General features: G+C 48.5%; 41 non-coding genes across 41 annotated transcripts; 21 read left to right on the top strand and 20 right to left on the bottom strand.

Annotated features, from left to right (window-relative positions):
* Positions 1-876: 876 nt before the first annotated feature.
* On the bottom strand, positions 877-948 carry Trnap-ugg (transfer RNA proline (anticodon UGG)). Its single transcript has one exon. It is a non-coding gene; the product is annotated as a tRNA-Pro (tRNA).
* Positions 949-1,505: 557 nt separating this feature from the next.
* Positions 1,506-1,577, top strand: Trnaq-uug (transfer RNA glutamine (anticodon UUG)). The gene has a single exon. It is a non-coding gene; the product is annotated as a tRNA-Gln (tRNA).
* Positions 1,578-2,083: 506 nt separating this feature from the next.
* Positions 2,084-2,155, bottom strand: Trnap-ugg (transfer RNA proline (anticodon UGG)). The gene has a single exon. It is a non-coding gene; the product is annotated as a tRNA-Pro (tRNA).
* A 557-nt stretch (positions 2,156-2,712) lies between these two features.
* On the top strand, positions 2,713-2,784 carry Trnaq-uug (transfer RNA glutamine (anticodon UUG)). The gene has a single exon. It is a non-coding gene; the product is annotated as a tRNA-Gln (tRNA).
* Positions 2,785-3,290: 506 nt separating this feature from the next.
* On the bottom strand, positions 3,291-3,362 carry Trnap-ugg (transfer RNA proline (anticodon UGG)). The gene has a single exon. It is a non-coding gene; the product is annotated as a tRNA-Pro (tRNA).
* A 557-nt stretch (positions 3,363-3,919) lies between these two features.
* Trnaq-uug (transfer RNA glutamine (anticodon UUG)) lies at positions 3,920-3,991 on the top strand. The gene has a single exon. It is a non-coding gene; the product is annotated as a tRNA-Gln (tRNA).
* A 506-nt stretch (positions 3,992-4,497) lies between these two features.
* Trnap-ugg (transfer RNA proline (anticodon UGG)) lies at positions 4,498-4,569 on the bottom strand. The gene has a single exon. It is a non-coding gene; the product is annotated as a tRNA-Pro (tRNA).
* A 557-nt stretch (positions 4,570-5,126) lies between these two features.
* On the top strand, positions 5,127-5,198 carry Trnaq-uug (transfer RNA glutamine (anticodon UUG)). The gene has a single exon. It is a non-coding gene; the product is annotated as a tRNA-Gln (tRNA).
* Positions 5,199-5,704: 506 nt separating this feature from the next.
* On the bottom strand, positions 5,705-5,776 carry Trnap-ugg (transfer RNA proline (anticodon UGG)). Its single transcript has one exon. It is a non-coding gene; the product is annotated as a tRNA-Pro (tRNA).
* A 557-nt stretch (positions 5,777-6,333) lies between these two features.
* On the top strand, positions 6,334-6,405 carry Trnaq-uug (transfer RNA glutamine (anticodon UUG)). Its single transcript has one exon. It is a non-coding gene; the product is annotated as a tRNA-Gln (tRNA).
* Positions 6,406-6,911: 506 nt separating this feature from the next.
* Positions 6,912-6,983, bottom strand: Trnap-ugg (transfer RNA proline (anticodon UGG)). Its single transcript has one exon. It is a non-coding gene; the product is annotated as a tRNA-Pro (tRNA).
* A 557-nt stretch (positions 6,984-7,540) lies between these two features.
* Positions 7,541-7,612, top strand: Trnaq-uug (transfer RNA glutamine (anticodon UUG)). The gene has a single exon. It is a non-coding gene; the product is annotated as a tRNA-Gln (tRNA).
* A 506-nt stretch (positions 7,613-8,118) lies between these two features.
* On the bottom strand, positions 8,119-8,190 carry Trnap-ugg (transfer RNA proline (anticodon UGG)). The gene has a single exon. It is a non-coding gene; the product is annotated as a tRNA-Pro (tRNA).
* A 557-nt stretch (positions 8,191-8,747) lies between these two features.
* Trnaq-uug (transfer RNA glutamine (anticodon UUG)) lies at positions 8,748-8,819 on the top strand. Its single transcript has one exon. It is a non-coding gene; the product is annotated as a tRNA-Gln (tRNA).
* Positions 8,820-9,325: 506 nt separating this feature from the next.
* On the bottom strand, positions 9,326-9,397 carry Trnap-ugg (transfer RNA proline (anticodon UGG)). Its single transcript has one exon. It is a non-coding gene; the product is annotated as a tRNA-Pro (tRNA).
* Positions 9,398-9,954: 557 nt separating this feature from the next.
* Positions 9,955-10,026, top strand: Trnaq-uug (transfer RNA glutamine (anticodon UUG)). Its single transcript has one exon. It is a non-coding gene; the product is annotated as a tRNA-Gln (tRNA).
* A 506-nt stretch (positions 10,027-10,532) lies between these two features.
* On the bottom strand, positions 10,533-10,604 carry Trnap-ugg (transfer RNA proline (anticodon UGG)). The gene has a single exon. It is a non-coding gene; the product is annotated as a tRNA-Pro (tRNA).
* A 557-nt stretch (positions 10,605-11,161) lies between these two features.
* On the top strand, positions 11,162-11,233 carry Trnaq-uug (transfer RNA glutamine (anticodon UUG)). Its single transcript has one exon. It is a non-coding gene; the product is annotated as a tRNA-Gln (tRNA).
* Positions 11,234-11,739: 506 nt separating this feature from the next.
* Positions 11,740-11,811, bottom strand: Trnap-ugg (transfer RNA proline (anticodon UGG)). Its single transcript has one exon. It is a non-coding gene; the product is annotated as a tRNA-Pro (tRNA).
* A 557-nt stretch (positions 11,812-12,368) lies between these two features.
* Trnaq-uug (transfer RNA glutamine (anticodon UUG)) lies at positions 12,369-12,440 on the top strand. The gene has a single exon. It is a non-coding gene; the product is annotated as a tRNA-Gln (tRNA).
* Positions 12,441-12,946: 506 nt separating this feature from the next.
* Positions 12,947-13,018, bottom strand: Trnap-ugg (transfer RNA proline (anticodon UGG)). The gene has a single exon. It is a non-coding gene; the product is annotated as a tRNA-Pro (tRNA).
* A 557-nt stretch (positions 13,019-13,575) lies between these two features.
* Trnaq-uug (transfer RNA glutamine (anticodon UUG)) lies at positions 13,576-13,647 on the top strand. Its single transcript has one exon. It is a non-coding gene; the product is annotated as a tRNA-Gln (tRNA).
* Positions 13,648-14,153: 506 nt separating this feature from the next.
* Positions 14,154-14,225, bottom strand: Trnap-ugg (transfer RNA proline (anticodon UGG)). Its single transcript has one exon. It is a non-coding gene; the product is annotated as a tRNA-Pro (tRNA).
* Positions 14,226-14,782: 557 nt separating this feature from the next.
* Positions 14,783-14,854, top strand: Trnaq-uug (transfer RNA glutamine (anticodon UUG)). Its single transcript has one exon. It is a non-coding gene; the product is annotated as a tRNA-Gln (tRNA).
* Positions 14,855-15,360: 506 nt separating this feature from the next.
* Positions 15,361-15,432, bottom strand: Trnap-ugg (transfer RNA proline (anticodon UGG)). Its single transcript has one exon. It is a non-coding gene; the product is annotated as a tRNA-Pro (tRNA).
* Positions 15,433-15,989: 557 nt separating this feature from the next.
* On the top strand, positions 15,990-16,061 carry Trnaq-uug (transfer RNA glutamine (anticodon UUG)). The gene has a single exon. It is a non-coding gene; the product is annotated as a tRNA-Gln (tRNA).
* A 506-nt stretch (positions 16,062-16,567) lies between these two features.
* Positions 16,568-16,639, bottom strand: Trnap-ugg (transfer RNA proline (anticodon UGG)). Its single transcript has one exon. It is a non-coding gene; the product is annotated as a tRNA-Pro (tRNA).
* A 557-nt stretch (positions 16,640-17,196) lies between these two features.
* Positions 17,197-17,268, top strand: Trnaq-uug (transfer RNA glutamine (anticodon UUG)). Its single transcript has one exon. It is a non-coding gene; the product is annotated as a tRNA-Gln (tRNA).
* Positions 17,269-17,774: 506 nt separating this feature from the next.
* Positions 17,775-17,846, bottom strand: Trnap-ugg (transfer RNA proline (anticodon UGG)). The gene has a single exon. It is a non-coding gene; the product is annotated as a tRNA-Pro (tRNA).
* A 557-nt stretch (positions 17,847-18,403) lies between these two features.
* Trnaq-uug (transfer RNA glutamine (anticodon UUG)) lies at positions 18,404-18,475 on the top strand. Its single transcript has one exon. It is a non-coding gene; the product is annotated as a tRNA-Gln (tRNA).
* Positions 18,476-18,981: 506 nt separating this feature from the next.
* Positions 18,982-19,053, bottom strand: Trnap-ugg (transfer RNA proline (anticodon UGG)). Its single transcript has one exon. It is a non-coding gene; the product is annotated as a tRNA-Pro (tRNA).
* Positions 19,054-19,610: 557 nt separating this feature from the next.
* Positions 19,611-19,682, top strand: Trnaq-uug (transfer RNA glutamine (anticodon UUG)). Its single transcript has one exon. It is a non-coding gene; the product is annotated as a tRNA-Gln (tRNA).
* A 506-nt stretch (positions 19,683-20,188) lies between these two features.
* Positions 20,189-20,260, bottom strand: Trnap-ugg (transfer RNA proline (anticodon UGG)). The gene has a single exon. It is a non-coding gene; the product is annotated as a tRNA-Pro (tRNA).
* A 557-nt stretch (positions 20,261-20,817) lies between these two features.
* Positions 20,818-20,889, top strand: Trnaq-uug (transfer RNA glutamine (anticodon UUG)). Its single transcript has one exon. It is a non-coding gene; the product is annotated as a tRNA-Gln (tRNA).
* Positions 20,890-21,395: 506 nt separating this feature from the next.
* Positions 21,396-21,467, bottom strand: Trnap-ugg (transfer RNA proline (anticodon UGG)). The gene has a single exon. It is a non-coding gene; the product is annotated as a tRNA-Pro (tRNA).
* Positions 21,468-22,024: 557 nt separating this feature from the next.
* On the top strand, positions 22,025-22,096 carry Trnaq-uug (transfer RNA glutamine (anticodon UUG)). Its single transcript has one exon. It is a non-coding gene; the product is annotated as a tRNA-Gln (tRNA).
* A 506-nt stretch (positions 22,097-22,602) lies between these two features.
* On the bottom strand, positions 22,603-22,674 carry Trnap-ugg (transfer RNA proline (anticodon UGG)). The gene has a single exon. It is a non-coding gene; the product is annotated as a tRNA-Pro (tRNA).
* Positions 22,675-23,231: 557 nt separating this feature from the next.
* Trnaq-uug (transfer RNA glutamine (anticodon UUG)) lies at positions 23,232-23,303 on the top strand. Its single transcript has one exon. It is a non-coding gene; the product is annotated as a tRNA-Gln (tRNA).
* A 1,135-nt stretch (positions 23,304-24,438) lies between these two features.
* Positions 24,439-24,510, top strand: Trnaq-uug (transfer RNA glutamine (anticodon UUG)). The gene has a single exon. It is a non-coding gene; the product is annotated as a tRNA-Gln (tRNA).
* A 506-nt stretch (positions 24,511-25,016) lies between these two features.
* On the bottom strand, positions 25,017-25,088 carry Trnap-ugg (transfer RNA proline (anticodon UGG)). The gene has a single exon. It is a non-coding gene; the product is annotated as a tRNA-Pro (tRNA).
* A 557-nt stretch (positions 25,089-25,645) lies between these two features.
* Positions 25,646-25,717, top strand: Trnaq-uug (transfer RNA glutamine (anticodon UUG)). Its single transcript has one exon. It is a non-coding gene; the product is annotated as a tRNA-Gln (tRNA).
* The last annotated feature ends 1,055 nt before the right edge of the window (positions 25,718-26,772 follow it).

A 26,772-nucleotide genomic window follows, 5' to 3' on the forward strand; every position in this document is an offset into this window, starting at 1 on the left:
AGAGCTGCTAGAGTTGTGTGTCAGTATTTCGACCGTGTGAAGTGCAAATGTTATCGTGTCACGCACTATCCGCCCACTACGTAGCGTTCTGTGTCAGCACGCAGTTTTCGCCAGTACTCTGTGTCCATAGCTGTTTCCATAGCTAGGCTGCTTCCAGCACAATGCATGCACCATACGAAAGTGGCCGTTGCGCGATTTTGATTACCTGAGCCTTCGACATCACTTTATGTACGAATACTGGCACGAATTCTTGCTACATTCGAAGGTGCACCTTCCACTTTCAGCCTACTTGGTTGCTTCATTTGCCACGCAAACACTTCCTGAGGACGCTACATGAAATAACATCGCATCTCATCGGCTTAATGACATGATGCTACTGAACTGAAGACCGCTACAGGCATCCGGTTCCATGGTGTAATGGTTAGCACTCTGGACTTTGAATCCAGCGATCCGAGTTCGCAAATTGTTAATAGCAGTCCACACGTGAATGGGGAACGCTCCAAATGCTTATGCTTTTGATACTAGGATTAATAACGGAACGAAAGGGGTTCAACTGCGAGAAGACGCCCTCAGCTGTTTCTCCCAGCAGGAAAGACATCTCTCCGTTTTGGGTGCTGCATGCGCATGCATTTAACAAACGTGCATGCGATGTACTAGTTCCTGGGAAACGAATAGAATCGCTGTACGTGCCAGTCTTTACGTATAGATATAAGTGAGCGAAGACGGCTTAATCCTGCCACGTAGATTGCTTTCCACATGACGCACTTGCCAGTCTCTTGGGCCGGTGGCCCACATGCAGTTTGTCCTGTTGCGTGGCTTACTTTCAGAGACTCGCAAGTTTAACGTAGTGTTTGGTTGTCGCGAAACTGAAAAGTAGGGCCTGTCCGGGATATGAACCCGGGACCTCCTGCACCCAAAGCAGGAATCATACCCCTAGACCAACAGGCCGCACAAGGAAGCACGTCTGCACCCCGCCACCTACTGACATCTTGCCGCACTTGCTAGTTGCAGCATACAATCTGGACCATATTCTCAAAGAGCTTTCTTAATCCGACACCCACAACATGAGCTGTGCTGAACACCAGTGCATGTGAATGCTCAAAGAGCTGCTAGAGTTGTGTGTCAGTATTTCGACCGTGTGAAGTGCAAATGTTATCGTGTCACGCACTATCCGCCCACTACGTAGCGTTCTGTGTCAGCACGCAGTTTTCGCCAGTACTCTGTGTCCATAGCTGTTTCCATAGCTAGGCTGCTTCCAGCACAATGCATGCACCATACGAAAGTGGCCGTTGCGCGATTTTGATTACCTGAGCCTTCGACATCACTTGATGTACGAATACTGGCAAGAAATCTTGCTACATTCGAAGGTGCACCTTCCACTTTCAGCCTACTTGGTTGCTTCATTTGCCACGCAAACACTTCCTGAGGACGCTACATGAAATAACATCGCATCTCATCGGCTTAATGACATGATGCTACTGAACTGAAGACCGCTACAGGCATCCGGTTCCATGGTGTAATGGTTAGCACTCTGGACTTTGAATCCAGCGATCCGAGTTCGAGTCTCGGTGGAACCTGACGCTGTGTTTTGCGCTCGTTTCTAGAAATGTGTACGAGCCGGTAATTGGAATTGTATATGCAGAATTTTAGCTAGGATCATGTAACGCAAATTGTTAATAGCAGTCCACACGTGAATGGGGAACGCTCCAAATGCTTATGCTTTTGATACTAGGATTAATAACGGAACCAAAGGGGTTCAACTGCGAGAAGACGCCCTCAGCTGTTTCTCCCAGCAGGAAAGACATCTCTCCGTTTTGGGTGCTGCATGCGCATGCATTTAACAAACGTGCATGCGATGTACTAGTTCCTGGGAAACGAATAGAATCGCTGTACGTGCCAGTCTTTACGTATAGATATAAGTGAGCGAAGACGGCTTAATCCTGCCACGTAGATTGCTTTCCACATGACGCACTTGCCAGTCTCTTGGGCCGGTGGCCCACATGCAGTTTGTCCTGTTGCGTGGCTTACTTTCAGAGACTCGCAAGTTTAACGTAGTGTTTGGTTGTCGCGAAAGTGAAAAGTAGGGCCTGTCCGGGATATGAACCCGGAACCTCCTGCACCCAAAGCAGGAATCATACCCCTAGACCAACAGGCCGCACAAGGAAGCACGTCTGCACCCCGCCACCTACTGACATCTTGCCGCACTTGCTAGTTGCAGCATACAATCTGGACCATATTCTCAAAGAGCTTTCTTAATCCGACACCCACAACATGAGCTGTGCTGAACACCAGTGTATGTGAATGCTCAAAGAGCTGCTAGAGTTGTGTGTTAGTATTTCGACCGTGTGAAGTGCAAATGTTATCGTGTCACGCACTATCCGCCCACTACGTAGCGTTCTGTGTCAGCACGCAGTTTTCGCCAGTACTCTGTGTCCATAGCTGTTTCCATAGCTAGGCTGCTTCCAGCACAATGCATGCACCATACGAAAGTGGCCGTTGCGCGATTTTGAATACCTGAGCCTTCGACATCACTTGATGTACGAATACTGGCAAGAATTCTTGCTACATTCGAAGGTGCACCTTCCACTTTCAGCCTACTTGGTTGCTTCATTTGCCACGCAAACACTTCCTGAGGACGCTACATGAAATAACATCGCATCTCATCGGCTTAATGACATGATGCTACTGAACTGAAGACCGCTACAGGCATCCGGTTCCATGGTGTAATGGTTAGCACTCTGGACTTTGAATCCAGCGATCCGAGTTCGAGTCTCGGTGGAACCTGACGCTGTGTTTTGCGCTCGTTTCTAGAAATGTGTACGAGCCGGTAGTTGGAATTGTATATGCAGAATTTTAGCTAGGATCATGTAACGCAAATTGTTAATAGCAGTCCACACGTGAATGGGGAACGCTCCAAATGCTTATGCTTTTGATACTAGGATTAATAACGGAACGAAAGGGGTTCAACTGCGAGAAGACGCCCTCAGCTGTTTCTCCCAGCAGGAAAGACATCTCTCCGTTTTGGGTGCTGCATGCGCATGCATTTAACAAACGTGCATGCGATGTACTAGTTCCTGGGAAACGAATAGAATCGCTGTACGTGCCAGTCTTTACGTATAGATATAAGTGAGCGAAGACGGCTTAATCCTGCCACGTAGATTGCTTTCCACATGACGCACTTGCCAGTCTCTTGGGCCGGCGGCCCAAATGCAGTTTGTCCTGTTGCGTGGCTTACTTTCAGAGACTCGCAAGTTTAACGTAGTGTTTGGTTGTCGCGAAAGTGAAAAGTAGGGCCTGTCCGGGTTATGAACCCGGGACCTCCTGCACCCAAAGCAGGAATCATACCCCTAGACCAACAGGCCGCACAAGGAAGCACGTCTGCACCCCGCCACCTACTGACATCTTGCCGCACTTGCTAGTTGCAGCATACAATCTGGGCCATATTCTCAAAGAGCTTTCTTAATCCGACACCCACAACATGAGCTGTGCTGAACACCAGTGCATGTGAATGCTCAAAGAGCTGCTAGAGTTGTGTGTCAGTATTTCGACCGTGTGAAGTGCAAATGTTATCGTGTCACGCACTATCCGCCCACTACGTAGCGTTCTGTGTCAGCACGCAGTTTTCGCCAGTACTCTGTGTCCATAGCTGTTTCCATAGCTAGGCTGCTTCCAGCACAATGCATGCACCATACGAAAGTGGCCGTTGCGCGATTTTGATTACCTGAGCCTTCGACATCACTTGATGTACGAATACTGGCAAGAATTCTTGCTACATTCGAAGGTGCACCTTCCACTTTCAGCCTACTTGGTTGCTTCATTTGCCACGCAAACACTTCCTGAGGACGCTACATGAAATAACATCGCATCTCATCGGCTTAATGACATGATGCTACTGAACTGAAGACAGCTACAGGCATCCGGTTCCATGGTGTAATGGTTAGCACTCTGGACTTTGAATCCAGCGATCCGAGTTCGAGTCTCGGTGGAACCTGACGCTGTGTTTTGCGCTCGTTTCTAGAAATGTGTACGAGCCGGTAGTTGGAATTGTATATGCAGAATTTTAGCTAGGATCATGTAACGCAAATTGTTAATAGCAGTCCACACGTGAATGGGGAACGCTCCAAATGCTTATGCTTTTGATACTAGGATTAATAACGGAACGAAAGGGGTTCAACTGCGAGAAGACGCCCTCAGCTGTTTCTCCCAGCAGGAAAGACATCTCTCCGTTTTGGGTGGTGCATGCGCATGCATTTAACAAACGTGCATGCGATGTACTAGTTCCTGGGAAACGAATAGAATCGCTGTACGTGCCAGTCTTTACGTATAGATATAAGTGAGCGAAGACGGCTTAATCCTGCCACGTAGATTGCTTTCCACATGACGCACTTGCCAGTCTCTTGGGCCGGCGGCCCAAATGCAGTTTGTCCTGTTGCGTGGCTTACTTTCAGAGACTCGCAAGTTTAACGTAGTGTTTGGTTGTCGCGAAACTGAAAAGTAGGGCCTGTCCGGGATATGAACCCGGGACCTCCTGCACCCAAAGCAGGAATCATACCCCTAGACCAACAGGCCGCACAAGGAAGCACGTCTGCACCCCGCCACCTACTGACATCTTGCCGCACTTGCTAGTTGCAGCATACAATCTGGGCCATATTCTCAAAGAGCTTTCTTAATCCGACACCCACAACATGAGCTGTGCTGAACACCAGTGCATGTGAATGCTCAAAGAGCTGCTAGAGTTGTGTGTCAGTATTTCGACCGTGTGAAGTGCAAATGTTATCGTGTCACGCACTATCCGCCCACTACGTAGCGTTCTGTGTCAGCACGCAGTTTTCGCCAGTACTCTGTGTCCATAGCTGTTTCCATAGCTAGGCTGCTTCCAGCACAATGCATGCACCATACGAAAGTGGCCGTTGCGCGATTTTGATTACCTGAGCCTTCGACATCACTTGATGTACGAATACTGGCAAGAATTCTTGCTACATTCGAAGGTGCACCTTCCACTTTCAGCCTACTTGGTTGCTTCATTTGCCACGCAAACACTTCCTGAGGACGCTACTTGAAATAACATCGCATCTCATCGGCTTAATGACATGATGCTACTGAACTGAAGACCGCTACAGGCATCCGGTTCCATGGTGTAATGGTTAGCACTCTGGACTTTGAATCCAGCGATCCGAGTTCGAGTCTCGGTGGAACCTGACGCTGTGTTTTGCGCTCGTTTCTAGAAATGTGTACGAGCCGGTAGTTGGAATTGTATATGCAGAATTTTAGCTAGGATCATGTAACGCAAATTGTTAATAGCAGTCCACACGTGAATGGGGAACGCTCCAAATGCTTATGCTTTTGATACTAGGATTAATAACGGAACGAAAGGGGTTCAACTGCGAGAAGACGCCCTCAGCTGTTTCTCCCAGCAGGAAAGTCATCTCTCCGTTTTGGGTGCTGCATGCGCATGCATTTAACAAACGTGCATGCGATGTACTAGTTCCTGGGAAACGAATAGAATCGCTGTACGTGCCAGTCTTTACGTATAGATATAAGTGAGCGAAGACGGCTTAATCCTGCCACGTAGATTGCTTTCCACATGACGCACTTGCCAGTCTCTTAGGCCGGCGGCCCAAATGCAGTTTGTCCTGTTGCGTGGCTTACTTTCAGAGACTCGCAAGTTTAACGTAGTGTTTGGTTGTCGCGAAAGTGAAAAGTAGGGCCTGTCCGGGTTATGAACCCGGGACCTCCTGCACCCAAAGCAGGAATCATACCCCTAGACCAACAGGCCGCACAAGGAAGCACGTCTGCACCCCGCCACCTACTGACATCTTGCCGCACTTGCTAGTTGCAGCATACAATCTGGGCCATATTCTCAAAGAGCTTTCTTAATCCGACACCCACAACATGAGCTGTGCTGAACACCAGTGCATGTGAATGCTCAAAGAGCTGCTAGAGTTGTGTGTCAGTATTTCGACCGTGTGAAGTGCAAATGTTATCGTGTCACGCACTATCCGCCCACTACGTAGCGTTCTGTGTCAGCACGCAGTTTTCGCCAGTACTCTGTGTCCATAGCTGTTTCCATAGCTAGGCTGCTTCCAGCACAATGCATGCACCATACGAAAGTGGCCGTTGCGCGATTTTGATTACCTGAGCCTTCGACATCACTTGATGTACGAATACTGGCAAGAATTCTTGCTACATTCGAAGGTGCACCTTCCACTTTCAGCCTACTTGGTTGCTTCATTTGCCACGCAAACACTTCCTGAGGACGCTACATGAAATAACATCGCATCTCATCGGCTTAATGACATGATGCTACTGAACTGAAGACAGCTACAGGCATCCGGTTCCATGGTGTAATGGTTAGCACTCTGGACTTTGAATCCAGCGATCCGAGTTCGAGTCTCGGTGGAACCTGACGCTGTGTTTTGCGCTCGTTTCTAGAAATGTGTACGAGCCGGTAGTTGGAATTGTATATGCAGAATTTTAGCTAGGATCATGTAACGCAAATTGTTAATAGCAGTCCACACGTGAATGGGGAACGCTCCAAATGCTTATGCTTTTGATACTAGGATTAATAACGGAACGAAAGGGGTTCAACTGCGAGAAGACGCCCTCAGCTGTTTCTCCCAGCAGGAAAGACATCTCTCCGTTTTGGGTGGTGCATGCGCATGCATTTAACAAACGTGCATGCGATGTACTAGTTCCTGGGAAACGAATAGAATCGCTGTACGTGCCAGTCTTTACGTATAGATATAAGTGAGCGAAGACGGCTTAATCCTGCCACGTAGATTGCTTTCCACATGACGCACTTGCCAGTCTCTTGGGCCGGCGGCCCAAATGCAGTTTGTCCTGTTGCGTGGCTTACTTTCAGAGACTCGCAAGTTTAACGTAGTGTTTGGTTGTCGCGAAACTGAAAAGTAGGGCCTGTCCGGGATATGAACCCGGGACCTCCTGCACCCAAAGCAGGAATCATACCCCTAGACCAACAGGCCGCACAAGGAAGCACGTCTGCACCCCGCCACCTACTGACATCTTGCCGCACTTGCTAGTTGCAGCATACAATCTGGGCCATATTCTCAAAGAGCTTTCTTAATCCGACACCCACAACATGAGCTGTGCTGAACACCAGTGCATGTGAATGCTCAAAGAGCTGCTAGAGTTGTGTGTCAGTATTTCGACCGTGTGAAGTGCAAATGTTATCGTGTCACGCACTATCCGCCCACTACGTAGCGTTCTGTGTCAGCACGCAGTTTTCGCCAGTACTCTGTGTCCATAGCTGTTTCCATAGCTAGGCTGCTTCCAGCACAATGCATGCACCATACGAAAGTGGCCGTTGCGCGATTTTGATTACCTGAGCCTTCGACATCACTTGATGTACGAATACTGGCAAGAATTCTTGCTACATTCGAAGGTGCACCTTCCACTTTCAGCCTACTTGGTTGCTTCATTTGCCACGCAAACACTTCCTGAGGACGCTACTTGAAATAACATCGCATCTCATCGGCTTAATGACATGATGCTACTGAACTGAAGACCGCTACAGGCATCCGGTTCCATGGTGTAATGGTTAGCACTCTGGACTTTGAATCCAGCGATCCGAGTTCGAGTCTCGGTGGAACCTGACGCTGTGTTTTGCGCTCGTTTCTAGAAATGTGTACGAGCCGGTAGTTGGAATTGTATATGCAGAATTTTAGCTAGGATCATGTAACGCAAATTGTTAATAGCAGTCCACACGTGAATGGGGAACGCTCCAAATGCTTATGCTTTTGATACTAGGATTAATAACGGAACGAAAGGGGTTCAACTGCGAGAAGACGCCCTCAGCTGTTTCTCCCAGCAGGAAAGACATCTCTCCGTTTTGGGTGCTGCATGCGCATGCATTTAACAAACGTGCATGCGATGTACTAGTTCCTGGGAAACGAATAGAATCGCTGTACGTGCCAGTCTTTACGTATAGATATAAGTGAGCGAAGACGGCTTAATCCTGCCACGTAGATTGCTTTCCACATGACGCACTTGCCAGTCTCTTGGGCCGGTGGCCCACATGCAGTTTGTCCTGTTGCGTGGCTTACTTTCAGAGACTCGCAAGTTTAACGTAGTGTTTGGTTGTCGCGAAACTGAAAAGTAGGGCCTGTCCGGGATATGAACCCGGAACCTCCTGCACCCAAAGCAGGAATCATACCCCTAGACCAACAGGCCGCACAAGGAAGCACGTCTGCACCCCGCCACCTATTGACATCTTGCCGCACTTGCTAGTTGCAGCATACAATCTGGACCATATTCTCAAAGAGCTTTCTTAATCCGACACCCACAACATGAGCTGTGCTGAACACCAGTGCATGTGAATGCTCAAAGAGCTGCTAGAGTTGTGTGTCAGTATTTCGACCGTGTGAAGTGCAAATGTTATCGTGTCACGCACTATCCGCCCACTACGTAGCGTTCTGTGTCAGCACGCAGTTTTCGCCAGTACTCTGTGTCCATAGCTGTTTCCATAGCTAGGCTGCTTCCAGCACAATGCATGCACCATACGAAAGTGGCCGTTGCGCGATTTTGATTACCTGAGCCTTCGACATCACTTGATGTACGAATACTGGCACGAATTCTTGCTACATTCGAAGGTGCACCTTCCACTTTCAGCCTACTTGGTTGCTTCATTTGCCACGCAAACACTTCCTGAGGACGCTACATGAAATAACATCGCATCTCATCGGCTTAATGACATGATGCTACTGAACTGAAGACCGCTACAGGCATCCGGTTCCATGGTGTAATGGTTAGCACTCTGGACTTTGAATCCAGCGATCCGAGTTCGAGTCTCGGTGGAACCTGACGCTGTGTTTTGCGCTCGTTTCTAGAAATGTGTACGAGCCGGTAGTTGGAATTGTATATGCAGAATTTTAGCTAGGATCATGTAACGCAAATTGTTAATAGCAGTCCACACGTGAATGGGGAACGCTCCAAATGCTTATGCTTTTGATACTAGGATTAATAACGGAACGAAAGGGGTTCAACTGCGAGAAGACGCCCTCAGCTGTTTCTCCCAGCAGGAAAGTCATCTCTCCGTTTTGGGTGCTGCATGCGCATGCATTTAACAAACGTGCATGCGATGTACTAGTTCCTGGGAAACGAATAGAATCGCTGTACGTGCCAGTCTTTACGTATAGATATAAGTGAGCGAAGACGGCTTAATCCTGCCACGTAGATTGCTTTCCACATGACGCACTTGCCAGTCTCTTGGGCCGGCGGCCCAAATGCAGTTTGTCCTGTTGCGTGGCTTACTTTCAGAGACTCGCAAGTTTAACGTAGTGTTTGGTTGTCGCGATAGTGAAAAGTAGGGCCTGTCCGGGTTATGAACCCGGGACCTCCTGCACCCAAAGCAGGAATCATACCCCTAGACCAACAGGCCGCACAAGGAAGCACGTCTGCACCCCGCCACCTACTGACATCTTGCCGCACTTGCTAGTTGCAGCATACAATCTGGGCCATATTCTCAAAGAGCTTTCTTAATCCGACACCCACAACATGAGCTGTGCTGAACACCAGTGCATGTGAATGCTCAAAGAGCTGCTAGAGTTGTGTGTCAGTATTTCGACCGTGTGAAGTGCAAATGTTATCGTGTCACGCACTATCCGCCCACTACGTAGCGTTCTGTGTCAGCACGCAGTTTTCGCCAGTACTCTGTGTCCATAGCTGTTTCCATAGCTAGGCTGCTTCCAGCACAATGCATGCACCATACGAAAGTGGCCGTTGCGCGATTTTGATTACCTGAGCCTTCGACATCACTTGATGTACGAATACTGGCAAGAATTCTTGCTACATTCGAAGGTGCACCTTCCACTTTCAGCCTACTTGGTTGCTTCATTTGCCACGCAAACACTTCCTGAGGACGCTACTTGAAATAACATCGCATCTCATCGGCTTAATGACATGATGCTACTGAACTGAAGACCGCTACAGGCATGCGGTTCCATGGTGTAATGGTTAGCACTCTGGACTTTGAATCCAGCGATCCGAGTTCGAGTCTCGGTGGAACCTGACGCTGTGTTTTGCGCTCGTTTCTAGAAATGTGTACGAGCCGGTAGTTGGAATTGTATATGCAGAATTTTAGCTAGGATCATGTAACGCAAATTGTTAATAGCAGTCCACACGTGAATGGGGAATGCTCCAAGTGCTTATGCTTTTGATACTAGGATTAATAACGGAACCAAAGGGGTTCAACTGCGAGAAGACGCCCTCAGCTGTTTCTCCCAGCAGGAAAGACATCTCTCCGTTTTGGGTGCTGCATGCGCATGCATTTAACAAACGTGCATGCGATGTACTAGTTCCTGGGAAACGAATAGAATCGCTGTACGTGCCAGTCTTTACGTATAGATATAAGTGAGCGAAGACGGCTTAATCCTGCCACGTAGATTGCTTTCCACATGACGCACTTGCCAGTCTCTTGGGCCGGTGGCCCACATGCAGTTTGTCCTGTTGCGTGGCTTACTTTCAGAGACTCGCAAGTTTAACGTAGTGTTTGGTTGTCGCGAAACTGAAAAGTAGGGCCTGTCCGGGATATGAACCCGGGACCTCCTGCACCCAAAGCAGGAATCATACCCCTAGACCAACAGGCCGCACAAGGAAGCACGTCTGCACCCTGCCACCTACTGACATCTTGCCGCACTTGCTAGTTGCAGCATACAATCTGGACCATATTCTCAAAGAGCTTTCTTAATCCGACACCCACAACATGAGCTGTGCTGAACACCAGTGCATGTGAATGCTCAAAGAGCTGCTAGAGTTGTGTGTCAGTATTTCGACCGTGTGAAGTGCAAATGTTATCGTGTCACGCACTATCCGCCCACTACGTAGCGTTCTGTGTCAGCACGCAGTTTTCGCCAGTACTCTGTGTCCATAGCTGTTTCCATAGCTAGGCTGCTTCCAGCACAATGCATGCACCATACGAAAGTGGCCGTTGCGCGATTTTGATTACCTGAGCCTTCGACATCACTTGATGTACGAATACTGGCAAGAATTCTTGCTACATTCGAAGGTGCACCTTCCACTTTCAGCCTACTTGGTTGCTTCATTTGCCACGCAAACACTTCCTGAGGACGCTACATGAAATAACATCGCATCTCATCGGCTTAATGACATGATGCTACTGAACTGAAGACCGCTACAGGCATCCGGTTCCATGGTGTAATGGTTAGCACTCTGGACTTTGAATCCAGCGATCCGAGTTCGAGTCTCGGTGGAACCTGACGCTGTGTTTTGCGCTCGTTTCTAGAAATGTGTACGAGCCGGTAGTTGGAATTGTATATGCAGAATTTTAGCTAGGATCATGTAACGCAAATTGTTAATAGCAGTCCACACGTGAATGGGGAACGCTCCAAATGCTTATGCTTTTGATACTAGGATTAATAACGGAACGAAAGGGGTTCAACTGCGAGAAGACGCCCTCAGCTGTTTCTCCCAGCAGGAAAGACATCTCTCCGTTTTGGGTGCTGCATGCGCATGCATTTAACAAACGTGCATGCGATGTACTAGTTCCTGGGAAACGAATAGAATCGCTGTACGTGCCAGTCTTTACGTATAGATATAAGTGAGCGAAGACGGCTTAATCCTGCCACGTAGATTGCTTTCCACATGACGCACTTGCCAGTCTCTTGGGCCGGTGGCCCACATGCAGTTTGTCCTGTTGCGTGGCTTACTTTCAGAGACTCGCAAGTTTAACGTAGTGTTTGGTTGTCGCGAAAGTGAAAAGTAGGGCCTGTCCGGGATATGAACCCGGAACCTCCTGCACCCAAAGCAGGAATCATACCCCTAGACCAACAGGCCGCACAAGGAAGCACGTCTGCACCCCGCCACCTACTGACATCTTGCCGCACTTGCTAGTTGCAGCATACAATCTGGACCATATTCTCAAAGAGCTTTCTTAATCCGACACCCACAACATGAGCTGTGCTGAACACCAGTGTATGTGAATGCTCAAAGAGCTGCTAGAGTTGTGTGTTAGTATTTCGACCGTGTGAAGTGCAAATGTTATCGTGTCACGCACTATCCGCCCACTACGTAGCGTTCTGTGTCAGCACGCAGTTTTCGCCAGTACTCTGTGTCCATAGCTGTTTCCATAGCTAGGCTGCTTCCAGCACAATGCATGCACCATACGAAAGTGGCCGTTGCGCGATTTTGATTACCTGAGCCTTCGACATCACTTGATGTACGAATACTGGCAAGAATTCTTGCTACATTCGAAGGTGCACCTTCCACTTTCAGCCTACTTGGTTGCTTCATTTGCCACGCAAACACTTCCTGAGGACGCTACATGAAATAACATCGCATCTCATCGGCTTAATGACATGATGCTACTGAACTGAAGACCGCTACAGGCATCCGGTTCCATGGTGTAATGGTTAGCACTCTGGATTTTGAATCCAGCGATCCGAGTTCGAGTCTCGGTGGAACCTGACGCTGTGTTTTGCGCTCGTTTCTAGAAATGTGTACGAGCCGGTAGTTGGAATTGTATACGCAGAATTTTAGCTAGGATCATGTAACGCAAATTGTTAATAGCAGTCCACACGTGAATAGGGAACGCTCCAAATGCTTATGCTTTTGATACTAGGATTAATAACGGAACGAAACGGGTTCAACTGCGAGAAGACGCCCTCAGCTGTTTCTCCCAGCAGGAAAGACATCTCTCCGTTTTGGGTGCTGCATGCGCATGCATTTAACAAACGTGCATGCGATGTACTAGTTCCTGGGAAACGAATAGAATCGCTGTACGTGCCAGTCTTTACGTATAGATATAAGTGAGCGAAGACGGCTTAATCCTGCCACGTAGATTGCTTTCCACATGACGCACTTGCCAGTCTCTTGGGCCGGTGGCCCACATGCAGTTTGTCCTGTTGCGTGGCTTACTTTCAGAGACTCGCAAGTTTAACGTAGTGTTTGGTTGTCGCGAAAGTGAAAAGTAGGGCCTGTCCGGGATATGAACCCGGAACCTCCTGCACCCAAAGCAGGAATCATACCCCTAGACCAACAGGCCGCACAAGGAAGCACGTCTGCACCCCGCCACCTACTGACATCTTGCCGCACTTGCTAGTTGCAGCATACAATCTGGACCATATTCTCAAAGAGCTTTCTTAATCCGACACCCACAACATGAGCTGTGCTGAACACCAGTGTATGTGAATGCTCAAAGAGCTGCTAGAGTTGTGTGTTAGTATTTCGACCGTGTGAAGTGCAAATGTTATCGTGTCACGCACTATCCGCCCACTACGTAGCGTTCTGTGTCAGCACGCAGTTTTCGCCAGTACTCTGTGTCCATAGCTGTTTCCATAGCTAGGCTGCTTCCAGCACAATGCATGCACCATACGAAAGTGGCCGTTGCGCGATTTTGATTACCTGAGCCTTCGACATCACTTGATGTACGAATACTGGCAAGAATTCTTGCTACATTCGAAGGTGCACCTTCCACTTTCAGCCTACTTGGTTGCTTCATTTGCCACGCAAACACTTCCTGAGGACGCTACATGAAATAACATCGCATCTCATCGGCTTAATGACATGATGCTTCTGAACTGAAGACCGCTACAGGCATCCGGTTCCATGGTGTAATGGTTAGCACTCTGGACTTTGAATCCAGCGATCCGAGTTCGAGTCTCGGTGGAACCTGACGCTGTGTTTTGCGCTCGTTTCTAGAAATGTGTACGAGCCGGTAGTTGGAATTGTATATGCAGAATTTTAGCTAGGATCATGTAACGCAAATTGTTAATAGCAGTCCACACGTGAATGGGGAACGCTCCAAATGCTTATGCTTTTGATACTAGGATTAATAACGGAACCAAAGGGGTTCAACTGCGAGAAGACGCCCTCAGCTGTTTCTCCCAGCAGGAAAGACATCTCTCCGTTTTGGGTGCTGCATGCGCATGCATTTAACAAACGTGCATGCGATGTACTAGTTCCTGGGAAACGAATAGAATCGCTGTACGTGCCAGTCTTTACGTATAGATATAAGTGAGCGAAGACGGCTTAATCCTGCCACGTAGATTGCTTTCCACATGACGCACTTGCCAGTCTCTTGGGCCGGCGGCCCAAATGCAGTTTGTCCTGTTGCGTGGCTTACTTTCAGAGACTCGCAAGTTTAACGTAGTGTTTGGTTGTCGCGATAGTGAAAAGTAGGGCCTGTCCGGGTTATGAACCCGGGACCTCCTGCACCCAAAGCAGGAATCATACCCCTAGACCAACAGGCCGCACAAGGAAGCACGTCTGCACCCCGCCACCTACTGACATCTTGCCGCACTTGCTAGTTGCAGCATACAATCTGGGCCATATTCTCAAAGAGCTTTCTTAATCCGACACCCACAACATGAGCTGTGCTGAACACCAGTGCATGTGAATGCTCAAAGAGCTGCTAGAGTTGTGTGTCAGTATTTCGACCGTGTGAAGTGCAAATGTTATCGTGTCACGCACTATCCGCCCACTACGTAGCGTTCTGTGTCAGCACGCAGTTTTCGCCAGTACTCTGTGTCCATAGCTGTTTCCATAGCTAGGCTGCTTCCAGCACAATGCATGCACCATACGAAAGTGGCCGTTGCGCGATTTTGATTACCTGAGCCTTCGACATCACTTGATGTACGAATACTGGCAAGAATTCTTGCTACATTCGAAGGTGCACCTTCCACTTTCAGCCTACTTGGTTGCTTCATTTGCCACGCAAACACTTCCTGAGGACGCTACTTGAAATAACATCGCATCTCATCGGCTTAATGACATGATGCTACTGAACTGAAGACCGCTACAGGCATGCGGTTCCATGGTGTAATGGTTAGCACTCTGGACTTTGAATCCAGCGATCCGAGTTCGAGTCTCGGTGGAACCTGACGCTGTGTTTTGCGCTCGTTTCTAGAAATGTGTACGAGCCGGTAGTTGGAATTGTATATGCAGAATTTTAGCTAGGATCATGTAACGCAAATTGTTAATAGCAGTCCACACGTGAATGGGGAATGCTCCAAGTGCTTATGCTTTTGATACTAGGATTAATAACGGAACCAAAGGGGTTCAACTGCGAGAAGACGCCCTCAGCTGTTTCTCCCAGCAGGAAAGACATCTCTCCGTTTTGGGTGCTGCATGCGCATGCATTTAACAAACGTGCATGCGATGTACTAGTTCCTGGGAAACGAATAGAATCGCTGTACGTGCCAGTCTTTACGTATAGATATAAGTGAGCGAAGACGGCTTAATCCTGCCACGTAGATTGCTTTCCACATGACGCACTTGCCAGTCTCTTGGGCCGGTGGCCCACATGCAGTTTGTCCTGTTGCGTGGCTTACTTTCAGAGACTCGCAAGTTTAACGCAGTGTTTGGTTGTCGCGAAAGTGAAAAGTAGGGCCTGTCCGGGATATGAACCCGGAACCTCCTGCACCCAAAGCAGGAATCATACCCCTAGACCAACAGGCCGCACAAGGAAGCACGTCTGCACCCCGCCACCTACTGACATCTTGCCGCACTTGCTAGTTGCAGCATACAATCTGGACCATATTCTCAAAGAGCTTTCTTAATCCGACACCCACAACATGAGCTGTGCTGAACACCAGTGCATGTGAATGCTCAAAGAGCTGCTAGAGTTGTGTGTCAGTATTTCGACCGTGTGAAGTGCAAATGTTATCGTGTCACGCACTATCCGCCCACTACGTAGCGTTCTGTGTCAGCACGCAGTTTTCGCCAGTACTCTGTGTCCATAGCTGTTTCCATAGCTAGGCTGCTTCCAGCACAATGCATGCACCATACGAAAGTGGCCGTTGCGCGATTTTGATTACCTGAGCCTTCGACATCACTTGATGTACGAATACTGGCAAGAATTCTTGCTACATTCGAAGGTGCACCTTCCACTTTCAGCCTACTTGGTTGCTTCATTTGCCACGCAAACACTTCCTGAGGACGCTACATGAAATAACATCGCATCTCATCGGCTTAATGACATGATGCTACTGAACTGAAGACCGCTACAGGCATCCGGTTCCATGGTGTAATGGTTAGCACTCTGGACTTTGAATCCAGCGATCCGAGTTCGAGTCTCGGTGGAACCTGACGCTGTGTTTTGCGCTCGTTTCTAGAAATGTGTACGAGCCGGTAGTTGGAATTGTATATGCAGAATTTTAGCTAGGATCATGTAACGCAAATTGTTAATAGCAGTCCACACGTGAATGGGGAACGCTCCAAATGCTTATGCTTTTGATACTAGGATTAATAACGGAACGAAACGGGTTCAACTGCGAGAAGACGCCCTCAGCTGTTTCTCCCAGCAGGAAAGACATCTCTCCGTTTTGGGTGCTGCATGCGCATGCATTTAACAAACGTGCATGCGATGTACTAGTTCCTGGGAAACGAATAGAATCGCTGTACGTGCCAGTCTTTACGTATAGATATAAGTGAGCGAAGACGGCTTAATCCTGCCACGTAGATTGCTTTCCACATGACGCACTTGCCAGTCTCTTGGGCCGGTGGCCCACATGCAGTTTGTCCTGTTGCGTGGCTTACTTTCAGAGACTCGCAAGTTTAACGCAGTGTTTGGTTGTCGCGAAAGTGAAAAGTAGGGCCTGTCCGGGATATGAACCCGGAACCTCCTGCACCCAAAGCAGGAATCATACCCCTAGACCAACAGGCCGCACAAGGAAGCACGTCTGCACCCCGCCACCTACTGACATCTTGCCGCACTTGCTAGTTGCAGCATACAATCTGGACCATATTCTCAAAGAGCTTTCTTAATCCGACACCCACAACATGAGCTGTGCTGAACACCAGTGTATGTGAATGCTCAAAGAGCTGCTAGAGTTGTGTGTTAGTATTTCGACCGTGTGAAGTGCAAATGTTATCGTGTCACGCACTATCCGCCCACTACGTAGCGTTCTGTGTCAGCACGCAGTTTTCGCCAGTACTCTGTGTCCATAGCTGTTTCCATAGCTAGGCTGCTTCCAGCACAATGCTTGCACCATACGAAAGTGGCCGTTGCGCGATTTTGATTACCTGAGCCTTCGACATCACTTGATGTACGAATACTGGCAAGAATTCTTGCTACATTCGAAGGTGCACCTTCCACTTTCAGCCTACTTGGTTGCTTCATTTGCCACGCAAACACTTCCTGAGGACGCTACATGAAATAACATCGCATCTCATCGGCTTAATGACATGATGCTACTGAACTGAAGACCGCTACAGGCATCCGGTTCCATGGTGTAATGGTTAGCACTCTGGACTTTGAATCCAGCGATCCGAGTTCGAGTCTCGGTGGAACCTGACGCTGTGTTTTGCGCTCGTTTCTAGAAATGTGTACGAGCCGGTAGTTGGAATTGTATACGCAGAATTTTAGCTAGGATCATGTAACGCAAATTGTTAATAGCAGTCCACACGTGAATAGGGAACGCTCCAAATGCTTATGCTTTTGATACTAGGATTAATAACGGAACGAAACGGGTTCAACTGCGAGAAGACGCCCTCAGCTGTTTCTCCCAGCAGGAAAGACATCTCTCCGTTTTGGGTGCTGCATGCGCATGCATTTAACAAACGTGCATGCGATGTACTAGTTCCTGGGAAACGAATAGAATCGCTGTACGTGCCAGTCTTTACGTATAGATATAAGTGAGCGAAGACGGCTTAATCCTGCCACGTAGATTGCTTTCCACATGACGCACTTGCCAGTCTCTTGGGCCGGTGGCCCACATGCAGTTTGTCCTGTTGCGTGGCTTACTTTCAGAGACTCGCAAGTTTAACGTAGTGTTTGGTTGTCGCGAAAGTGAAAAGTAGGGCCTGTCCGGGATATGAACCCGGAACCTCCTGCACCCAAAGCAGGAATCATACCCCTAGACCAACAGGCCGCACAAGGAAGCACGTCTGCACCCCGCCACCTACTGACATCTTGCCGCACTTGCTAGTTGCAGCATACAATCTGGACCATATTCTCAAAGAGCTTTCTTAATCCGACACCCACAACATGAGCTGTGCTGAACACCAGTGTATGTGAATGCTCAAAGAGCTGCTAGAGTTGTGTGTTAGTATTTCGACCGTGTGAAGTGCAAATGTTATCGTGTCACGCACTATCCGCCCACTACGTAGCGTTCTGTGTCAGCACGCAGTTTTCGCCAGTACTCTGTGTCCATAGCTGTTTCCATAGCTAGGCTGCTTCCAGCACAATGCATGCACCATACGAAAGTGGCCGTTGCGCGATTTTGATTACCTGAGCCTTCGACATCACTTGATGTACGAATACTGGCAAGAATTCTTGCTACATTCGAAGGTGCACCTTCCACTTTCAGCCTACTTGGTTGCTTCATTTGCCACGCAAACACTTCCTGAGGACGCTACATGAAATAACATCGCATCTCATCGGCTTAATGACATGATGCTACTGAACTGAAGACCGCTACAGGCATCCGGTTCCATGGTGTAATGGTTAGCACTCTGGACTTTGAATCCAGCGATCCGAGTTCGAGTCTCGGTGGAACCTGACGCTGTGTTTTGCGCTCGTTTCTAGGAATGTGTACGAGCCGGTAGTTGGAATTGTATACGCAGAATTTTAGCTAGGATCATGTAACGCAAATTGTTAATAGCAGTCCACACGTGAATAGGGAACGCTCCAAATGCTTATGCTTTTGATACTAGGATTAATAACGGAACGAAAGGGGTTCAACTGCGAGAAGACGCCCTCAGCTGTTTCTCCCAGCAGGAAAGACATCTCTCCGTTTTGGGTGCTGCATGCGCATGCATTTAACAAACGTGCATGCGATGTACTAGTTCCTGGGAAACGAATAGAATCGCTGTACGTGCCAGTCTTTACGTATAGATATAAGTGAGCGAAGACGGCTTAATCCTGCCACGTAGATTGCTTTCCACATGACGCACTTGCCAGTCTCTTGGGCCGGTGGCCCACATGCAGTTTGTCCTGTTGCGTGGCTTACTTTCAGAGACTCGCAAGTTTAACGCAGTGTTTGGTTGTCGCGAAAGTGAAAAGTAGGGCCTGTCCGGGATATGAACCCGGAACCTCCTGCACCCAAAGCAGGAATCATACCCCTAGACCAACAGGCCGCACAAGGAAGCACGTCTGCACCCCGCCACCTACTGACATCTTGCCGCACTTGCTAGTTGCAGCATACAATCTGGACCATATTCTCAAAGAGCTTTCTTAATCCGACACCCACAACATGAGCTGTGCTGAACACCAGTGTATGTGAATGCTCAAAGAGCTGCTAGAGTTGTGTGTTAGTATTTCGACCGTGTGAAGTGCAAATGTTATCGTGTCACGCACTATCCGCCCACTACGTAGCGTTCTGTGTCAGCACGCAGTTTTCGCCAGTACTCTGTGTCCATAGCTGTTTCCATAGCTAGGCTGCTTCCAGCACAATGCATGCACCATACGAAAGTGGCCGTTGCGCGATTTTGATTACCTGAGCCTTCGACATCACTTGATGTACGAATACTGGCAAGAATTCTTGCTACATTCGAAGGTGCACCTTCCACTTTCAGCCTACTTGGTTGCTTCATTTGCCACGCAAACACTTCCTGAGGACGCTACATGAAATAACATCGCATCTCATCGGCTTAATGACATGATGCTACTGAACTGAAGACCGCTACAGGCATCCGGTTCCATGGTGTAATGGTTAGCACTCTGGACTTTGAATCCAGCGATCCGAGTTCGAGTCTCGGTGGAACCTGACGCTGTGTTTTGCGCTCGTTTCTAGAAATGTGTACGAGCCGGTAGTTGGAATTGTATACGCAGAATTTTAGCTAGGATCATGTAACGCAAATTGTTAATAGCAGTCCACACGTGAATAGGGAACGCTCCAAATGCTTATGCTTTTGATACTAGGATTAATAACGGAACGAAACGGGTTCAACTGCGAGAAGACGCCCTCAGCTGTTTCTCCCAGCAGGAAAGACATCTCTCCGTTTTGGGTGCTGCATGCGCATGCATTTAACAAACGTGCATGCGATGTACTAGTTCCTGGGAAACGAATAGAATCGCTGTACGTGCCAGTCTTTACGTATAGATATAAGTGAGCGAAGACGGCTTAATCCTGCCACGTAGATTGCTTTCCACATGACGCACTTGCCAGTCTCTTGGGCCGGTGGCCCACATGCAGTTTGTCCTGTTGCGTGGCTTACTTTCAGAGACTCGCAAGTTTAACGTAGTGTTTGGTTGTCGCGAAAGTGAAAAGTAGGGCCTGTCCGGGATATGAACCCGGAACCTCCTGCACCCAAAGCAGGAATCATACCCCTAGACCAACAGGCCGCACAAGGAAGCACGTCTGCACCCCGCCACCTACTGACATCTTGCCGCACTTGCTAGTTGCAGCATACAATCTGGACCATATTCTCAAAGAGCTTTCTTAATCCGACACCCACAACATGAGCTGTGCTGAACACCAGTGTATGTGAATGCTCAAAGAGCTGCTAGAGTTGTGTGTTAGTATTTCGACCGTGTGAAGTGCAAATGTTATCGTGTCACGCACTATCCGCCCACTACGTAGCGTTCTGTGTCAGCACGCAGTTTTCGCCAGTACTCTGTGTCCATAGCTGTTTCCATAGCTAGGCTGCTTCCAGCACAATGCATGCACCATACGAAAGTGGCCGTTGCGCGATTTTGATTACCTGAGCCTTCGACATCACTTGATGTACGAATACTGGCAAGAATTCTTGCTACATTCGAAGGTGCACCTTCCACTTTCAGCCTACTTGGTTGCTTCATTTGCCACGCAAACACTTCCTGAGGACGCTACATGAAATAACATCGCATCTCATCGGCTTAATGACATGATGCTACTGAACTGAAGACCGCTACAGGCATCCGGTTCCATGGTGTAATGGTTAGAACTCTGGACTTTGAATCCAGCGATCCGAGTTCGAGTCTCGGTGGAACCTGACGCTGTGTTTTGCGCTCGTTTCTAGGAATGTGTACGAGCCGGTAGTTGGAATTGTATACGCAGAATTTTAGCTAGGATCATGTAACGCAAATTGTTAATAGCAGTCCACACGTGAATAGGGAACGCTCCAAATGCTTATGCTTTTGATACTAGGATTAATAACGGAACGAAAGGGGTTCAACTGCGAGAAGACGCCCTCAGCTGTTTCTCCCAGCAGGAAAGACATCTCTCCGTTTTGGGTGCTGCATGCGCATTCATTTAACAAACGTGCATGCGATGTACTAGTTCCTGGGAAACGAATAGAATCGCTGTACGTGCCAGTCTTTACGTATAGATATAAGTGAGCGAAGACGGCTTAATCCTGCCACGTAGATTGCTTTCCACATGACGCACTTGCCAGTCTCTTGGGCCGGCGGCCCACATGCAGTTTGTCCTGTTGCGTGGCTTACTTTCAGAGACTCGCAAGTTTAACGTAGTGTTTGGTTGTCGCGAAACTGAAAAGTAGGGCCTGTCCGGGATATGAACCCGGGACCTCCTGCACCCAAAGCAGGAATCATACCCCTAGACCAACAGGCCGCACAAGGAAGCACGTCTGCACCCCGCCACCTACTGACATCTTGCCGCACTTGCTAGTTGCAGCATACAATCTGGACCATATTCTCAAAGAGCTTTCTTAATCCGACACCCACAACATGAGCTGTGCTGAACACCATTGCATGTGAATGCTCAAAGAGCTGCTAGAGTTGTGTGTCAGTATTTCGACCGTGTGAAGTGCAAATGTTATCGTGTCACGCACTATCTGCCCACTACGTAGCGTTCTGTGTCAGCACGCAGTTTTCGCCAGTACTCTGTGTCCATAGCTGTTTCCATAGCTAAGCTGCTTCCAGCACAATGCATGCACCATACGAAAGTGGCCGTTGCGCGATTTTGATTACCTGAGCCTTCGACATCGATTGATGTACGAATACTGGCAAGAATTCTTGCTACATTCGAAGGTGCACCTTCCACTTTCAGCCTACTTGGTTGCTTCATTTGCCACGCAAACACTTCCTGAGGACGCTACATGAAATAACATCGCATCTCATCGGCTTAATGACATGATGCTACTGAACTGAAGACCGCTACAGGCATCCGGTTCCATGGTGTAATGGTTAGCATTCTGGACTTTGAATCCAGCGATCCGAGTTCGAGTCTCGGTGGAACCTAACGCTGTGTTTTGCGCTCGTTTCTAGAAATGTGTACGAGCCGGTAGTTGGAATTGTATATGCAGAATTTTAGCTAGGATCATGTAACGCAAATTGTTAATAGCAGTCCACACGTGAATGGGGAACGCTCCAAATGCTTATGCTTTTGATACTAGGATTAATAACGGAACGAAAGGGGTTCAACTGCGAGAAGACGCCCTCAGCTGTTTCTCCCAGCAGGAAAGACATCTCTCCGTTTTGGGTGCTGCATGCGCATGCATTTAACAAACGTGCATGCGATGTACTAGTTCCTGGGAAACGAATAGAATCGCTGTACGTGCCAGTCTTTACGTATAGATATAAGTGAGCGAAGACGGCTTAATCCTGCCACGTAGATTGCTTTCCACATGACGCACTTGCCAGTCTCTTGGGCCGGCGGCCCACATGCAGTTTGTCCTGTTGCGTGGCTTACTTTCAGAGACTCGCAAGTTTAACGTAGTGTTTGGTTGTCGCGAAACTGAAAAGTAGGGCCTGTCCGGGATATGAACCCGGGACCTCCTGCACCCAAAGCAGGAATCATACCCCTAGACCAACAGGCCGCACAAGGAAGCACGTCTGCACCCCGCCACCTACTGACATCTTGCCGCACTTGCTAGTTGCAGCATACAATCTGGACCATATTCTCAAAGAGCTTTCTTAATCCGACACCCACAACATGAGCTGTGCTGAACACCAGTGTATGTGAATGCTCAAAGAGCTGCTAGAGTTGTGTGTCAGTATTTCGACCGTGTGAAGTGCAAATGTTATCGTATCACGCACTATCCGCCCACTACGTAGCGTTCTGTGTCAGCACGCAGTTTTCGCCAGTACTCTGTGTCCATAGCTGTTTCCATAGCTAGGCTGCTTCCAGCACAATGCATGCACCATACGAAAGTGGCCGTTGCGCGATTTTGATTACCTGAGCCTTCGACATCACTTGATGTACGAATACTGGCAAGAATTCTTGCTACATTCGAAGGTGCACCTTCCACTTTCAGCCTACTTGGTTGCTTCATTTGCCACGCAAACACTTCCTGAGGACGCTACATGAAATAACATCGCATCTCATCGGCTTAATGACATGATGCTACTGAACTGAAGACCGCTACAGGCATCCGGTTCCATGGTGTAATGGTTAGCATTCTGGACTTTGAATCCATCGATCCGAGTTCGAGTCTCGGTGGAACCTGACGCTGTGTTTTGCGCTCGTTTCTAGAAATGTGTACGAGCCGGTAGTTGGAATTGTATATGCAGAATTTTAGCTAGGATCATGTAACGCAAATTGTTAATAGCAGTCCACACGTGAATGGGGAACGCTCCAAATGCTTATGCTTTTGATACTAGGATTAATAACGGAACGAAAGGGGTTCAACTGCGAGAAGACGCCCTCAGCTGTTTCTCCCAGCAGGAAAGACATCTCTCCGTTTTGGGTGCTGCATGCGCATGCATTTAACAAACGTGCATGCGATGTACTAGTTCCTGGGAAACGAATAGAATCGCTGTACGTGCCAGTCTTTACGTATAGATATAAGAGAGCGAAGTCGGCTTAATCCTGCCACGTAGATTGCTTTCCACATGACGCACTTGCCAGTCTCTTGGGCCGGTGGCCCACATGCAGTTTGTCCTGTTGCGTGGCTTACTTTCAGAGACTCGCAAGTTTAACGTAGTGTTTGGTTGTCGCGAAAGTGAAAAGTAGGGCCTGTCCGGGATATGAACCCGGAATCTCCTGCACCCAAAGCAAGAATCATACCCCTAGACCAACAGGCCGCACAAGGAAGCACGTCTGCACACCGCCACCTACTGACATCTTGCCGCACTTGCTAGTTGCAGCATACAATCTGGACCATATTCTCAAAGAGCTTTCTTAATCCGACACCCACAACATGAGCTGTGCTGAACACCAGTGTATGTGAATGCTCAAAGAGCTGCTAGAGTTGTGTGTCAGTTTTTCGACCGTGTGAAGTGCAAATGTTATCGTGTCACGCACTATCCGCCCACTACGTAGCGTTCTGTGTCAGCACGCAGTTTTCGCCAGTACTCTGTGTCCATAGCTGTTTCCATAGCTAGGCTGCTTCCAGCACAATGCATGCACCATACGAAAGTGGCCGTTGCGCGATTTTGATTACCTGAGCCTTCGACATCACTTGATGTACGAATACTGGCAAGAATTCTTGCTACATTCGAAGGTGCACCTTCCACTTTCAGCCTACTTGGTTGCTTCATTTGCCACGCAAACACTTCCTGAGGACGCTACTTGAAATAACATCGCATCTCATCGGCTTAATGACATGATGCTACTGAACTGAAGACCGCTACAGGCATCCGGTTCCATGGTGTAATGGTTAGCACTCTGGACTTTGAATCCAGCGATCCGAGTTCGAGTCTCGGTGGAACCTGACGCTGTGTTTTGCGCTCGTTTCTAGAAATGTGTACGAGCCGGAAGTTGGAATTGTATATGCAGAATTTTAGCTAGGATCATGTAACGCAAATTGTTAATAGCATTCCACACGTGAATGGGGAACGCTCCAAATGCTTATGCTTTTGATACTAGGATTAATAACGGAACGAAAGGGGTTCAACTGCGAGAAGACGCCCTCTGCTGTTTCTCCCAGCAGGAAAGACATCTCTCCGTTTTGGGTGCTTCATGCGCATGCATTTAACAAACGTGCATGCGATGTACTAGTTCCTGGGAAACGAATAGAATCGCTGTACGTGCCAGTCTTTACGTATAGATATAAGTGAGCGAAGACGGCTTAATCCTGCCACGTAGATTGCTTTCCACATGACGCACTTGCCAGTCTCTTGGGCCGGTGGCCCACATGCAGTTTGTCCTGTTGCGTGGCTTACTTTCAGAGACTCGCAAGTTTAACGTAGTTTTTAGTTGTCGCGAAAGTGAAAAGTAGGGCCTGTCCGGGTTTTGAACCCGGGACCTCCTGCACCCAAAGCAGGAATCATACCCCTAGACGAACAGGCCGCACAAGGAAGCATGTCTGCACCCCGCCACCTACTGACATCTTGCCGCACTTGCTAGTTGCAGCATACAATCTGGACCATATTCTCAAAGAGCTTTCTTAATCCGACACCCACAACATGAGCTGTGCTGAACACCAGTGTATGTGAATGCTCAAAGAGTTGCTAGAGTTGTGTGTCAGTATTTCGACCGTGTGAAGTGCAAATGTTATCGTGTCACGCACTATCCGCCCACTACGTAGCGTTCTGTGTCAGCACGCAGTTTTCGCCAGTACTCTGTGTCCATAGCTGTTTCCATAGCTAGGCTGCTTCCAGCACAATGCATGCACCATACGAAAGTGGCCGTTGCGCGATTTTGATTACCTGAGCCTTCGACATCACTTGATGTACGAATACTGGCAAGAATTCTTGCTACATTCGAAGGTGCACCTTCCACTTTCAGCCTACTTGGTTGCTTCATTTGCCACGCAAACACTTCCTGAGGACGCTACATGAAATAACATCGCATCTCATCGGCTTAATGACATGATGCTACTGAACTGAAGACCGCTACAGGCATCCGGTTCCATGGTGTAATGGTTAGCACTCTGGACTTTGAATCCAGCGATCCGAGTTCGAGTCTCGGTGGAACCTGACGCTGTGTTTTGCGCTCGTTTCTAGAAATGTGTACGAGCCGGTAGTTGGAATTGTATATGCAGAATTTTAGCTAGGATCATGTAACGCAAATTGTTAATAGCAGTCCACACGTGAATAGGGAACGCTCCAAATGCTTATGCTTTTGATACTAGGATTAATAACGGAACGAAAGGGGTTCAACTGCGAGAAGACGCCCTCAGCTGTTTCTCCCAGCAGGAAAGACATCTCTCCGTTTTGGGTGCTGCATGCGCATGCATTTAACAAACGTGCATGCGATGTACTAGTTCCTGGGAAACGAATAGAATCGCTGTACGTGCCAGTCTTTACGTATAGATATAAGTGAGCGAAGACGGCTTAATCCTGCCACGTAGATTGCTTTCCACATGACGCACTTGCCAGTCTCTTGGGCCGGTGGCCCACATGCAGTTTGTCCTGTTGCGTGGCTTACTTTCAGAGACTCGCATGTTTAACGTAGTGTTTGGTTGTCGCGAAACTGAAAAGTAGGGCCTGTGCGGGTTATGAACCCGGAACCTTCTGCACCCAAAGCATGAATCATACCCCTAGACCAACAGGCTGCCCAAGGAAGCACGTCTGCACCCCGCCACCTACTGACATCTTGCCGCACTTGCTAGTTGCAGCATACAATCTGGACCATATTCTCAAAGAGCTTTCTTAATCCGACACCCACAACATGAGCTGTGCTGAACACCAGTGTATGTGAATGCTCAAAGAGCTGCTAGAGTTGTGTGTCAGTTTTTCGACCGTGTGAAGTGCAAATGTTATCGTGTCACGCACTATCCGCCCACTACGTAGCGTTCTGTGTCAGCACGCAGTTTTCGCCAGTACTCTGTGTCCATAGCTGTTTCCATAGCTAGGCTGCTTCCAGCACAATGCATGCACCATACGAAAGTGGCCGTTGCGCGATTTTGATTACCTGAGCCTTCGACATCACTTGATGTACGAATACTGGCAAGAATTCTTGCTACATTCGAAGGTGCACCTTCCACTTTCAGCCTACTTGGTTGCTTCATTTGCCACGCAAACACTTCCTG

The sequence above is a fragment of the Schistocerca cancellata genome, chromosome 2, assembly GCF_023864275.1.
Source record: "Schistocerca cancellata isolate TAMUIC-IGC-003103 chromosome 2, iqSchCanc2.1, whole genome shotgun sequence".
Lineage (NCBI taxonomy): Eukaryota > Metazoa > Arthropoda > Insecta > Orthoptera > Acrididae > Schistocerca > Schistocerca cancellata.